General features: G+C 38.5%; 1 protein-coding gene across 4 annotated transcripts in view; it reads left to right on the top strand.

Annotated features, from left to right (window-relative positions):
• The window catches only part of LOC131432916 (probable 3',5'-cyclic phosphodiesterase pde-5), a 128,473-nt gene that overhangs the window by 83,577 nt on the left and 29,589 nt on the right, over positions 1-15,307 (top strand). The gene's annotated exons all lie outside the window — the stretch shown is intronic.

A 15,307-nucleotide genomic window follows, 5' to 3' on the forward strand; every position in this document is an offset into this window, starting at 1 on the left:
CCCTTCTGCACAGCATGAATATTCACTAATATACACATCATTAGTAGTATAAAATGATAGACTTCGTGCTCGTGCTCTAACCAACCGAAGCGAACATTTGATTACAAATACTCACTTCACGTTTAATGAATTGCGATGGTCTTATGGTCTTATACAAATATTCCGAATATCATATCATTTCCGACTTCCGATTCCAGAGTTACAGGGTGATATAAACCAAAAATGTGAAAATAATATCATTCAATTTCCTCGGAGATCTTCCGGTTCCAGAATTACTGGATAAATAAAAAATGAAAATGAATTTCATCTGGATCCGACTTCCGGTGCAAGATTTACAGGGTGATGCATAAAAAATATGAAAATAATGTCACTAATTCTTCACAAATTTCCTGAATTTTATCCGGATCCATTTTTCAGTTCCAGAATAACTGGATTATTTGTGTTAAAAAATGAGAGTACGGTAATTTCACCCACTTTTCGCGAATATGCCTCAACCGATTTCATTGTATAAGATTCATAGGAAGAGTCTTGAGATTCTATAAGAATATTCCGATTTTTATTCAGATTCAATTTTCTGTGTAAAATGTCAAGTAGTAGCGAATTCTTTAAATCGACTCAAGTTTGCAGATCATGATATGACCAAATAAAATCAATTCAATTTGAATAAAACAACCAATAGTCTAAAAAAAATTACTGAATTTTCTTTCGAATCTAACTTCCGGTTCTAGAATTGCGAGGTGATAAGTTTCTAAAATTTCATGCCGATATCGAAAATCGGAAAAAAAAACTCTTCTAAGCTGGCCTCAAAACTGCTTCAACTTATAGGTCATGTTAGTTTACGGCCAAAGAACTGTTTTTGGTTATACTGAACTTGTAATCTATTTCAAACTGTCATTTAAATCAAAGGTGCAGAAAATTTATAAATTGTTTTATATTTGGCTCAAAACCATTTCAATTTGTAGTTTATATTATTTGATGATTGAATGAATCAAATTTCCGTATATCAATTTATTACGTTTCGCCTTCGGCAATTAGCAGATTATGTTGATGATCTGCTGGACTTTGACTTTTTAAAATGTTTGTTTACTAACAACACTTGTGATACTAGCTTCAAGTTGAATTGTTATTGATGTTTTTAAAAAGATTGTGTTTTCGCGTCCGTTTGAGCAATGTCTGTTTGTGACTATGTGTCAAATAATGTCACCCCATGCTCGATAAACTGTTGCGAATAGTATAGAACATTTAGCCCTCCAGGCCAATTTTCACTAGTCAAATTTTTCAAGTGATTGCATAAACTTTCTATATGAAAAAAGTAATGAGTGTACTTTTATAGAAAAGCATCGTTATCATGATTTTGTAATAACACTAACAAGTAGGCACAAATTGAATAAAAGTTTAACAAATTTACATATTTTTCACCTGAAAAATATAGATTAACCCTGCACGCAATACGAAATTGAACAAAGCACACTGTGAACAGAGCAAAGTCGCACGTACCGACGCATACCAGTTTTGCATTGTCATTTTCAATTACGAGTTGAATGTTTTGACACTCATCGCCCTATAAATTTGGAAGTGGAAGTCGGATCTGGATGAACTTGCACAGCATATTTTGGGACAACGAGAGCATTAATTTGAATCATGCTTTCAGCAACGGAAATCGGGAACTAGTAGTCCTAAAGTAGTTTTATATATTCTCTAACTAACAAGATCTGTCAACTAGATGAATTTAGTAGCAAGTTTTACAAAACTGTGCACCTCGTTTCACCATCGCTTGTGAAAAAACACTCATGAAATTGAAAATTTTCACTAATCGCTCTGTAATTCCGGAACTGGAAGTCGGATCTGGATCAACTTTTTGGGGACTTTTTAAAAAATTTCAAAACCTTTCATTTTTATCTTAGTTTGTGAAAATCGGTTAAGAAATTCCCGAGAAAATTGAGTGCACTTTTTTCCTCAAATTAAGTTTGAAACATTCCTTTTGCTAAATTCGCCCTTCCTGTTTCAACAGATATCACAACCGATTCTTAGAGTAGAGAATCATTGCATTGCTAGTACTACGATTCTTCTGACACTTTAAATCCTTCCAGATCGGGGCTCGAACATATGACTGGCTTGTGAGACCAGCCTCGTATGCATTGAACCGCCAACCCGGGTCGACGTAACGTAACCGACAAAGCATGTAGTTTTTTCAAAGCTTAATTCTCTCACAGCTACTATTGAGTTTTGGATAAAGTTGTCACTTCCGGTTCTAAAGATATAATAGAATAAGTGACATAACCGACTAACCGCACATTTTTATCGGCTGAATTTTCTCGAAGATGAATCAATGAATTTCGATAAACTCGGGCTTGTTTGAAAGCTAACAATGTCAATAAAATTTGAATAGGTTATGGTAAGCATTTCCGGTTCAAGAGATGTAATATTACGTGCTACGTAACCGACAAATCCCAGTATTTTTCAATGCTACAAAATTTCTCGTAGATTTCGAGAACAGAATCAATTTCGTGAGACTTAGATACGTTTGAAAGCTACTATTAGACTATTTGATAAGCTCACAATACTCATGGCTGAGGATAGAATCTAACAGATAATAATCAATTTATGATTAAATTTTCAACAGTATAACATAACCATCAGTAAATCAAAAATTAGGTTTTCTCAAACCTTTGGAAATAATGAGAAAAACTTATCACGTTTGCTTACCAGTCCCGATGTTCAAATGAAGGAGTATAAAAAGAAAATCATGATCAAAAATCGAAATTTTTCCTCGTGCTTTACATGGAACTGAACGTCGTAATGAGGACCTTTCACCAACAGCAGCTACAATAGATTATCAGTAATCGCATTCAGCTTCTGAATGCTGGATCTGGAATCGGGAACTGAGTTTTGGATTGGGTTCTGGAACAAAATCCTGAAACTGAATTCTAGAACCTGGATTCTGGTCCACCTGAATTCTAAACTTAATTCCAGCTATAGGATTCAGATCAACCTCTGAATCTTGGAACAAAATTCAGGACATGAATTATAGATCTGGATTCTGGAACTAAATATTAGATCTGAATTTTAGAACCTTGACTTCTGAACCGGAATTTTATTCCTGAATTGAGTTTTATAATTTAATTCCTAATTCCCGTTTCAGAATTTAATACCTAAATTCAGTTTCAGAATTCATTTCTAGTATCCAGAACCTGCATGTTGAATCTAAATTCGGAACTTGGATTCCGGAACTAGAATTTGGAATTTAATTCAGTTACTTTATTCCGGGTCGAAAGTCAAGTCTAAATTCAGTTTCATAATTCTAGAACCAAACTTATAAACTGAAGTATCTATTTGGATTCCGAATCAGAATCTTGAAACTGCGTTCGGAGTCTAATTTCAGTTCTTGAATTCAGTTTCAGTTCTTGAACCCTGGTCAATAATTTTGGTTATATGATTAATGATCAGGGTTTGGATGAATGAAGCAGTGAAGATGAGTATACATGCTTCACAGTGTATGATATTCATGAATATACCTGCTTTATGAACCATGTCGCTTTTGAGGAAGCGTGAGCCTTGTTGCTTTATTGAAGTGGCTGTCCATTAGAGATGGTCGGGTATAGAAATTCTTATACCCGAACCCGACCCGTACCCGAGTGATCAGCAAAAAAAATTACCCGTACCCGACCCGTACCCGATTAAAAATTTAAAAAATTACCCGTACCCGACCCGTACCCGATCAATAATAAAAAAAAATTACCCGTACCCGACCCGTACCCGATAAAAAATGAAAAATTTTACCCGTACCCGACCCGTACACGATTAAAAATTACCTGTACCCGTACCCGACCCGAGTGAGTAGTAAAAAATTTTACCAAAATTTAGAATGGAAAAAATAAAGTGTTTTAGATAGCGAGCCGTATCAGGCTCTAGTTTGTAAGTAAAATACATTAAAATGCTTGTTCACATTTAAACATATAAATACACTGTGAAACATGAATAGATTTCCAATGTCTTTGGTACTTTATACTCATTTACAAATGTCAACGAAAGGGAGTAATATCTACTCAAGTTTTTCGAGAAGCATATTTATCCAAAATGTCGTAATACCCGTTGTATTCAATTTTGGGTAGGTATGGTTTTTACGAAACAGTGCTACTTTTGATTCTATTCTTTAAAACCACAAGTAAGCGTGCTCATTATCTTGATACACAAATAAAAATTCACATTCGAATTACTTGAAAAATCACGAACATCCCCTAAAATGAATAGAGTATCATCGGTTCGTTTACGTGAATTGACCAAACATTAAATAATGTACGTGTATTCCCGGTGTGAAAAATTCAATTTTGAAAATGGTGAACTGTGAGTCCTTCAAGTGTATGTAGTTTGAACATTTGTGAGCAATTTTTTTTGGTTACATTTTTTTTACTACAAAGCGAAATGAATTATGATTTTGATTTAAATTAATCTGTCAAATATGCCCGTTTTGTAAGCCACACAAACCCACACCAACGATGTTAACGGGAGCTGGTGACGATTTATTAATTTTTAGTTTGACGTAAAGCCGCCATGACTATGTTCAGTTTTTGCAATGACTGAGCGGAAATATATATTGGAGAAGCCAAGTGAAAGAAAAACTAACAGAAAAGATGAATTTTTGGAAAAAGATACGCTCAGAGACAGGACTCGAACCTGCGTTCTTATGCATTCCGTGCATACGCGCTACCATTTCGCCACTCTGATCTTGTTTTAGCCACTGCAAAACTCGAAACAGACACAATAGCAACGTACATCGAACATGGTCTACATCCTGGCCGTCTCACCCGACCGATATCTCACATCCAAACATCTTCTCTGTTCATCAAACACTAGTCCTCTCGCTTTATACCTATTTCTCCGATCAAGCATTGAGTAGGAGAGTGTATTTATAATCGCTTGTCACCTTCTTAATGGTGCCAGTCGCTGGCTGGACATCGTCAGCGACAGACCCCTACGAAGGTTGTATTGATTGTCTGCCCTTTCCTACCAGAAGCAGATTGTTACGGAAAATCAAACCGCAATTGTTTTTAACGATTTATTAATTTTTAGTTTGACGTAAAGCCGCCATGACTATGTTCAGTTTTTGCAATGACTGAGCGGAAATATATATTGGAGAAGCCAAGTGAAAGAAAAACTAACAGAAAAGATGAATTTTTGGAAAAAGATACGCTCAGAGACAGGACTCGAACCTGCGTTCTTATGCATTCCGTGCATACGCGCTACCATTTCGCCACTCTGATCTTGTTTTAGCCACTGCAAAACTCGAAACAGACACAATAGCAACGTACATCGAACATGGTCTACATCCTGGCCGTCTCACCCGACCGATATCTCACATCCAGGTATAAAGCGAGAGGACTAGTGTTTGATGAACAGAGAAGATGTTTGGATGTGAGATATCGGTCGGGTGAGACGGCCAGGATGTAGACCATGTTCGATGTACGTTGCTATTGTGTCTGTTTCGAGTTTTGCAGTGGCTAAAACAAGATCAGAGTGGCGAAATGGTAGCGCGTATGCACGGAATGCATAAGAACGCAGGTTCGAGTCCTGTCTCTGAGCGTATCTTTTTCCAAAAATTCATCTTTTCTGTTAGTTTTTCTTTCACTTGGCTTCTCCAATATATATTTCCGCTCAGTCATTGCAAAAACTGAACATAGTCATGGCGGCTTTACGTCAAACTAAAAATTAATAAATCGTTAAAAACAATTGCGGTTTGATTTTCCGTAACAATCTGCTTCTGGTAGGAAAGGGCAGACAATCAATACAACCTTCGTAGGGGTCTGTCGCTGACGATGTCCAGCCAGCGACTGGCACCATTAAGAAGGTGACAAGCGATTATAAATACACTCTCCTACTCAATGCTTGATCGGAGAAATAGGTATAAAGCGAGAGGACTAGTGTTTGATGAACAGAGAAGATGTTTGGATGTGAGATATCGGTCGGGTGAGACGGCCAGGATGTAGACCATGTTCGATGTACGTTGCTATTGTGTCTGTTTCGAGTTTTGCAGTGGCTAAAACAAGATCAGAGTGGCGAAATGGTAGCGCGTATGCACGGAATGCATAAGAACGCAGGTTCGAGTCCTGTCTCTGAGCGTATCTTTTTCCAAAAATTCATCTTTTCTGTTAGTTTTTCTTTCACTTGGCTTCTCCAATATATATTTCCGCTCAGTCATTGCAAAAACTGGGAGCTGGTGGTTTTTACAGCTATTAAACTTCTTTTCAACCTCCCTTGGAACCCTCAACGAGTGAACACGGTGAAAATTTGAGCACTTCGCGTGAAAAGATTTTCACCCGTACTTTTGCGACTGTCACGCATCGAGATTTTCAGTGAAAAGGAACTTAAAATAACTCGACGTCAACATTTCAAAAATAGGCCTTTTTGAAATGTTGACATCGAGTTAATTTACAATCGACAGATTTTCTTTGTTTACTTTCTCTTTCGACTATATCTGCGTTATTATACAAACGTTTGGTAATGTTGGAAACATGGGGATATTGTCTTTAATTCTACACGAATACTTTGTAGGTAGACGTGAAAATTAAGGAGATATTCACAAAAGAGAAAGTAAACAAAGAGAAACTCTCATTGGTTTATGTGCCCTTATGAAATGTTGACATCGAACTGGCAATATAGCTCAACTTGCTGTGCCATCAATCGGTGTCATTTCAAGTGAGGTGACACCACCCAGAAGTGAAGAATAAGAAGAACTTCTATGCAGATTTTCTGAAATAAATGTTCATGTTTTTATGGTTAGAAGAATAATGATTTATATGTCAATTTTGAAAATCTCCAACCAATATTTAAAATAACAGTTTTCTGGTATCTGAATGTGATATGAGTACTACACTACATTTTATATATTAAACAAATAATTTTTACTAGATTGTGCATTAAACAGCTTTAAAATGGCAGTCCATTAAAACCTGATCCAAGGCGCGAATGTCAAAACCCCTTGAATCAAATTGTTTATTTTTCGGAACAACTGTTTTGCAATAAAAAATTCTCGTCAACGAGTAAACATATTTATGTGAAGTACAAATGGTCGGGTAATCGATCAGAAAAAAAAAATTACCCGTACCCGACCCGTACCCGAGTGAGCAGTAAATTTTTTTACCCGACCCGACCCGTACCCGAGTAAGCAGTAAATTTTTTTTACCCGTACCCGACCCGTACCCGATTGAAAATAAAATTTTTTACCCGTACCCGACCAAAAACCCGTCGGGTACGGGTACGGGTCGGGTTTCGGGTAGAATACCCGATACCCGACCATCTCTACTGTCCATGCACGAGAATAGAAGAGAGCGAACAATATTCACCCCTACTACTGTTTCTCCTTCTCTCGGTAAGAGAGAAACTCTAGCCCAAGGGGAGGACGCTTAGAACAATGTGCCAATCACACATTAACACAATGCGTTGGTGCATTCATCAATATTGGCACTTTCGTTTTCATACAGTTGCACAGTTGCGGCACACAAAGGGCACAGTTTTGACAAGTTGCTGTTTCATAGAGCACAGCATGGCACACTTAGACTCACAGTATATCACGGATGTTTTTAGAGGCACAATATAGTTTGTGTTAAGCGACTCTCCCCTTGCTCTAGCCCCATAATTCACTGCAAGCAAATTAGCTTCACGGTGCAAGATAGTGATGAAGATTGAATATTCAGTTTTCGCTAGCAGACTGATGACTGGCTCTTAACTGTCGCATGTTTCTTCGAGGTCCGAACGCGATTCACATTTGTTTATACAGAATTGCACATACAGGTGTGCACTGCCACCGCTCGAGCGTTTATTGGAGTAAAGGTTTTGCTGTAATGGTAACATGTGTTTCTTACAGCTCTCGAAGCTTATAGCAATACACAATGAAAATTCAATGAAAAAATGTTCAATGCGGAATACTGATTAAAGACTTATTTTTCATCCTATTGGTTGATTACCTACTACGATTAAACCCAATTAAACACTATTCAGTAGGAATTTGATTTACACAAGTAACAAGAGTTCAGGAGCTAGTTTCTCTCTAACAGCCAACAAACGAAGCGTTTGTTTGTTTGCAGTATTTGGTCGCTTCGCTCCTGTTACTTCTGTTTATAATATTCAAGTATAACTAAGAATTCTTACCCTCTACTAACTTGACACGAGTTGAATAAGTGATATGCAACAGTTTTCGTGGCATAAAGTCATCATTAACAGCCGTTCGCGTCGGAGAGCCAGTCATCAGCCTGTTAGCGAAAACTGAGTATATAATCTTCATCACTTACTAGCCCCGTGAAGATCGTTAGCTTGCAATGAAGTGTTTGTGAGAAGAACGACGTTCAGGACCACGAGAGAGCAAACTATATTCACGGCTACTGTGCTTCATGAAGACTCTAATACCAGCACACTATACCATCTGTGCATATGTGGAATATATTTGCTTCCACTAGCGTTTTGTTTGTGTGGTTCTTTTTGGCTGGAAAGGCGTCCTCTTTGTGAGCGGTGGAATTGTTCGCTCACAATGCAATGGAAACTATATATTCATTCACCGGTGAATGAATATTCCAAACCCTGTTAATGATGACAAAAAGTACTCAAGTAAACATCGGCTTAATTCCGTAAATTGGTTCTTTTCAGAGTTTGAGGTAATCAGTCTCATATCAGTTCCGACATTCTACTGGACAAGTATAAAAAGTAAACCATGGTCGTCTTGGGGAGATCCTTCGACCAACAGAAGCAGCAATAGACCTTGTATAAAACCTCAAACGACGTTGTATAAAACCTCAAACGCTCTTCAACCATCATGTCGAGCAGTTGCTTTCTTAAGCGCTATTCACACTAGGCCGTGACGTATCCGGAACGGGACCGCAACGTGCCGGGATTTATTTGTAAAATATTCTCATCATACCGTGCACTTTCCGTGTCGCTGACGTTGCTATTGGTAACATACACAATCGTTGCATTTGATGTTTTCCTGTTCCTCACGAAAATGGCACATTTTTCCAACGAAGAATTGGCCGTAATTGCAATTGCTCTGAATTACGGAGATAATCAGTTTAAAAACAAAAAAAGAAAGAAGATTTGGATGCACGAACTTTGGCGAAAAAGAGCAGTTGAGGATGAATTCACCACCTTATATAAGCAGCTTGTGAATGACGAGATCAAGGAATATTTCCGAATGTCAGAAGCCTGTTTCAACTCGCTGTTGAATAAAATTCATCCGTGTCTTAAAAATCATGACACTACATTTCGATTAGCAGTGACTCCCCGAGAGGCTGGCAGTTTGTTTAAGATATTTGCATTGATTTATTAACAAGATTTCTTTGTAAATATCAAGAAAACTCCAACCAAAAATTGTATAACGATCATTGAGATGGCTTATAGTTTGTGTTCGTCTCATGATTTCCGATATGTAGCAACTAGAGACACGGAAAAAACCATAGCATTTAGTTACAGCCTGGGGGCTGCCTTCCAGATTGTTCATGCGATATGTCGTGTGATTACCCATAAATTATTCGACGAAACCAACAATGCCAATGCCGAAACCAACAGAAGATTGCTAACGATTTTTGTGGAATTTCCCGCTGTGTCTTGGAGCCTAGGAAGGAAAGCATGTAACAATTCAAGTACCTGCCAATAATACCTTTGAGTCAACGCATGCTTTGACCGTGCTTCGAACGTGTGTAGATGCAGACACGGTCTAGTGAGAATATTCACATGGAGCTGCTAGGCCGTGACGTATCCAGAACGGAACTGGATCGGATCCCTTCCGGGTTAAGGTCAAACCGCATTCGGCCGACATTGCCATCGCTGACCTTTTTTCGCTCTTCGGTTTTGACTGAGCTGCCGGCATGCGCATGTATAGGTACGCCGGACCCTACATAAAATTCATATCTTTGGCAACGATATTCCTTGCCGAGCTTTTCGCACCGTGGCAACTGTGTCGGGTACGGCGTACCTATACATGCACACGCCCGTAGCTTAGCCATAGCCGAGGCAGAGAAAAAGTCAACGCCGAAGAGCTCGGATCGGTCGGATCGGTCGGATCGCCCGAACGCGGAGAGCCCTTTACGCTTCAAATTTGTTTAATGCAGCTCCATGTGAATATTCTCACTAGACCGTGCCGTAACTGTGTCTGCATCGACACACGTCCGAAGCACGGTCAAAGCATGCGTTGACTCAAAGACATTAGTTCGTTGACAGCTAGTCTGTATACAAATGCAAGTGCCTTTGAATATTAGCATGTCACATGCTTTCCATCCAAGGCTCCAAGACACAGCGGGAAGTTCTACATAGTGTGAAAATCGCAGCAATCTTCTTCTACATATCTTCTGTTGGTTTCGGCATTGCATCGTCGATTAATTTTGCGGTAATTACACGACATGTCTTGTGAACAATCGAGTGGACAGTACTTGCCCCAAGTCTGTAACTAAATGCTATAGTCTTTTGCGTGTCTCGTGTTGCTAAATATCTGAAATCATGAGACGAACACAAACTATAAGCCATGATCTTTATACAATTTATGGTTGGAGTTTGCTTGACATTTACAAAGGAATTTTGTTAACAAATCAATGAAAATACCTAAAGCAAACTGCCAGTCTCTCTCGGGGAGTCACTGCTAATCGGAATGTGTGTCCAGTCTTCGAAACACCCCTGATAGTCACTTTTTGTAATGCTCTGTAGCACTCTCAGCGATTCTGCCTTTATCTCTTCAATCGATGAAAAACGCAGTCCTTTCATGGGTCTCTTCAACTTTGGGAACAGGAAAAAATCACACGGAGCGATATCTGGTGAATAAGGAGGTTGGGGCATGATTAAAGTCTTGTTTTTAGCCAAAAAATCACGAATAAGCAACGATGAATGAGCATTTTTTCCACTTTTCCCACATTTTCATCGATTATTGACGTGCTGGGTCGACCGGAACATTCGTCGTCTTGAACGTCTTCGCGGCAATCTTGGAAACGCTTATACCACTCGTAAACACTTGTTTTTTTCATAGCAGACTTACCGTAGGCTCTCTGTAACATTTCGCACACTTAGTTACACTTTATTTCATTTTTCACGCAAAATTTAATACAAATTCTTTGACTCTTCAATTCTTCCATTGTTTAAACTAACAAAAATCGCGGAGCTCAAAAAAACACGTCTACACCAGACGCTACAAGACAGAATGTAAACAATGAATACAGCTGAAAATTTCACCATTAAAAAATTTCGGGAACTTTCTTGAACAGACCTCGTATAAGGTGGCGAAATCACCCTCAACTGCTCTCTTTCACCAAAATTTGTGCACCCAAATCTTCCTTTTGTTTTGTTTTTGAAAATGTTGATTAGCTTCGTCATCTAGAGCAAGTGCAATTACGACCAATTCTATGTTGGGAAAATGTGCCATCTTCGTGAGGAACAGAAAAACATCAAACGCAACTGTTGCGCATGTTACTAATAGCAACGGTAGCGAAACGGAAAGTGCACGATATGATGAGAATATTTTACAAATAAATCCCGGCACGTTGCGGACATGATCCGGTCCCGTTCCAGATACGTCACGGCCTAGTGCGAATAGCGCTTTAATCAGCAGCACCAACAGCAGACTATCAGCATTTGGCTTCTGAGTACTGGGTCCGGATTAAGGAAAAAAATTTTGAAACAAAGTCGGAAAACTGAATTTTTTAACCGGTCTCAGAACCTGGATTCAGATCCACCTGATTTCTGAACCTAATTTCAGGTTTAGAAATTAGTTCAAAAATTAAAATTGTGATATTGGAACTGAATTCTTATTCTGTAACTGGTTTCTTGACTTGATTTTGGACCTGAATGTAGAGAATACATATTCAGAATTTGAATCCAAATTCACTTCTGTAATAAAATTCAGAGTTTGAACTTTTGATCCTTTACATTTACATTCATCTGAATGTTAGATCTGAACTACGAACCTAAATTTTGGAGCTGATTTTAATTAGCACCAGCATTTAATTCCGAAATTCAGATTTATATATTGATTCCTGAATTCAGTTTCAGAATTGAATTCCTAAATACAGAATTCATTTCCAGAATTCAGCACCTGCATGCTGGAGCTTAATTAGAAACTTGGATTCCGGAACTAGATTTTGGATTTCGGAACTTTAGTCAATTTCAGAATTCAGTTCTAAAACTTCTGGACTCTGAAAACAAGTTCTGTTTCATAATTCTAGAACTGAATGCACGAACTGGATCAAGATTCCGAACCGAATTTTCAAATGAATTCTGAGCCTATTTAGTATATTTAATTCAGTCTTTGCATTCAGTTAGAGACCCTGCAAATCGATCATTTTTTTAACGATTATTAACTTATTTTGCTCAATTATACAATAGGCCTGTGATATGAAAAGTTTGAAATATATCTACGGTTTTCTACATTGATGTTCCTAGCAAATACGAGATCAAAACATGTGCCTCCAAGTGTAGTAGCTTGTGAAGGAGGAGATTCCATATCCAACTTGATACACTTTCTCATTAAATCAATAAATTTATTATTATATTGTTTTGAGGCATCCATATTGAAACACCCCACAACTATCATCGGCGTAACCTTACGAGAATATGAAAATAAATTACGCGTGATGAGAAATTGCTTCTCTGTGTAGGTTATATCTGGTGACATATATAGAACAACCAACAGTATTTTTATCGATGTATTAATTTTTAGTTGGTTTGACGTAAAAGCCGCCATAACTAAGTTCAGTTTTGCAATGACTGAGCGAAAACATATATTGGAGAAGCCAAATAAATGAAAAACTAACAGAAAAGATGATTTATTGGAATAAGATACGCTCAGAGACAGGACTCGAACCTGCGTTCTTATGCATTCCGTGCGTACGCGCTACCATTTCGCCACTCTTAATCTTGTTTTAGTCACTCTAAAACGCCAGTCAGGTACAGTAGAACGTACATCGAACATGGTCTACATCATGGCCGTCAAGTGTGGATTTTCAGCGTTGTTAAGAAAACTTTTCCTTTCGCAACATTTAAATCTGTATTTTCAGGAGAAATTAAATGCTGTATGTGTAGCAACCCCTTTTCGTCGGCATATATCGAAACGACAGCCAGTCTAGTATAAAAATGTGTTTTGCACAATCTTTTTTAACTTCCATTTCGATGAATCTGATGCTTTTGGTAGGAAATGGAGAAAATTCAATCAATTCCTAATGATGATCTATGGCAGGGATTCCGAAACTATTTTGGGTCATGGACCCCTATACTTAGGCCTCAGACCCCCATCGTCAAATTCCTTTGAAAATTCAATTTCTTGCTTTTTTGATATTGATGTAAAATACTTACCAATTTCTGCGGATGGTCAAATAAACACAACTTTTTTAGCGTAAAGCTTGCTTCAGATAGAATTGGAACAAAGACAATTGTCTGTATTTCAGTTATTTATTATTGAATTCAAGATGTTGCGTTTTTTTCATACTTTAAAAAATACGGGTAAAATTATTCGCCTCGGTTTCGAAGGAATTCTCGATTTTTTTCTGTAATACGGCTCATTAGGCGGCGCACACCTTCTTCGTCCATCGTTTTAGCTATCTTATTCCACCGTCATCTGATTGATGTCTTCGACAACCTTTTCCTTTGCATTGAGTCTCCTCTTCATGATTCTCAATAGGGCGGAACTGGGGGCAGTTGGGTTGGTTAAGGTTTTTCGGAACATACTGGACCCCTTTCTCTGCATACCATCCTTGAACGACTTTGCTGTAATGACAGCTTGCCAAATCTGGCCAAAACATTACGGGATGGTCGTGGGATCGGATGAATGACAAAATTCGTTGTCTTATTTGTGACGAAACCTTTCGTTTTTTTGCCACAGCTGCAAATGCCCTGCCAAATCATGAATTTTCTTGCAAATTTGTCGGCAAAAACAAATTTAAATTTGTCGGCAAAAACAAATTTAAATTTCCCTCCGAGCCGTTGCCAAGTAAAATTTTTGACCTGGGATTTGCCCGAAGTCAGCCTTGACATAGGTTTCATCGTCCATCAGAAGACACCCGTCGAACTTGGTCAGCACCTGTTCATAACTAGCTCGTCACTAACTAACTCGGAAACTAGCACGAATTTTGACCATACTATTCTGTTTTATGGTCCGATTTGGCTGTTTGCTAGCTCGATACGACTTGATTCCTTCCCGGAGTTCTGGCCAAATCACGGTCCGACAGATTAGCATCCTCTTAATCTTCTTCAAAATCTTACCACGCAGTTTCTGGTCGACAGTTCCACTCTGACGATTAGCTTGAGCCTTCTGAATCGTCGTCAATGTTTCCTTATACCGTTTGATAACGCGCCATATGGTATTTCTGGGCAATTTCAGCTGTTTAGCAGCCTGGATGCAGACCACAATGGATTTTCCAAATAACAAATAACATTGTTTTCCTTTCTTTCGGCTTCCATGTTGATTGTTTACAAATTACAGTCGATTTGGGGAATGTGAAAAATCATACGTGAAGCTGACAAAATTCCCGACACGTGGGTGCTAAGAACTTCCAAATCCGTTCACCAGGAGCGCCACAATATGAGCAAAAGTTTGTTCCAATTCTAAATGAAACAAGCTTTAAATATTTCAAATAATAACTTATATCAAACAATTGGGGGTCGATTTCTAGACCTCGTCGACCCTCCATAGTCAGTTTTAGTTTACGTCGACCCCCGCAAAAAGGATATCGACCCCAAGGGGTCTATATCGACCACTTTGGGAACCCCTGATCTAACGTATAGTGATTGGACATGAGTCTGGACATCACACGAATGAAGTCCCTACTCACATTCAGCCCCCTGAACCATGCTTTTGTCGATATGTTAGGGATAATTGAGTGCATCCACCGACCCAGATCATCTTTGTCCCAAGAAGCTTGCCAGCTGCAAGTGTTCTCTGACCAGTCGCGTTATAGAATTCATTGAAAGCAATCGGTCGCTCGTAAATTTCACCCTCAATAGCACCACGTTTGGCTTAACTATCGGCCCAAGAAAAACGGTTCATTTTTGCCAGCAGCGTTTGAGCGAATGGCTTCAATTGCTTTTAAACTACCTGTAAAGAGGAAATAATGGTTTGGAGAGAATGTGACGATTACACTCAAGCTATAATGAACTTCTGCTAACTCTGCTATATAAGCAGATGCAGGTTCTTGACGCCTAAATGAGACCGAAACATTATTGTTGAACATACCAAACCCAGTAGCCTCTTCAATTCGTGATCCGTCCATGTAGAACATTTTCTCAGAGTCAATATGCCTGAACTTACTTGAAAATATTTTTGGGATTTCCATCGAGCGTAGGAGTT

This window comes from Malaya genurostris, chromosome 2, assembly GCF_030247185.1.
Source record: "Malaya genurostris strain Urasoe2022 chromosome 2, Malgen_1.1, whole genome shotgun sequence".
Classification (NCBI taxonomy): Eukaryota; Metazoa; Arthropoda; class Insecta; order Diptera; family Culicidae; genus Malaya; species Malaya genurostris.